Raw genomic sequence first — 777 nt, forward strand, 5'->3', positions numbered from 1 at the left:
AAAAACAGCAACAAAAGTTTTTTAGTTTTTGCTGTTGTGAACTTTTTTAGGAAAACTTTGAAATGGTAACAAAGAAGGGAAAACAATAAAATGGAAAAAACAAGTTGAAAAAGAGTATGAGCAAAGGTTGCTAATTGCAGTCTGCTTAGAAGTCTTTGCTGACAAACAGTCATTGTATGGGTGCTGTCGGTAATTAGCAATGGCAATTAGCCATTATTACAGCGTTTAATTAACAAAACACTTAGAGATCAGTAGAGTGAGCATTGCGTCGACTACACAACTAAACGGCTAGATTAAGAACATAAAAGAAGCCATCAGTTCTTCTCTCTAGTTAGAAGAAATCGCCACTTTAACTAATTTAAAAGTTTAAAAAAGACAGATAGAAGCTTACAAAAGACCGGCTGGACTAGTTTAGCTTTTACTTTTGTTTTTTACCCTTTTACCTGAACTGGTTCACACTGCCACACTGTGTTTGTTCACGGGCACCCGAGTGTCTGGTATCAGGCAGGCTGGCAGACAGACTTGACTCCAGTCGCTGATTGAACGAGTGGCGAGAACAGGTGGCAAAAAGAAAGAGAGAAGGTTAGCTAAATTTGCTTGATTGATTGCGCTAATTGGCCTAGAAGGGAGAGGACAGCTCACACACCAGCACACAGCTGCTTTAGTAGCTCAGTGCCATCATTGACATCCTCTCTGTGCTGCTGCTGTTGATGTTGATGATGAGCATGTTGCACACACTGAGCACACTGAACACTGTGCTCATTTACTAATCATTTT

Source organism: Rhagoletis zephyria, unplaced genomic scaffold, assembly GCF_001687245.7.
Source record: "Rhagoletis zephyria isolate East Lansing unplaced genomic scaffold, Rhagoletis_zephyria_1.1 Rzeph_scaffold_31246, whole genome shotgun sequence".
Lineage (NCBI taxonomy): Eukaryota > Metazoa > Arthropoda > Insecta > Diptera > Tephritidae > Rhagoletis > Rhagoletis zephyria.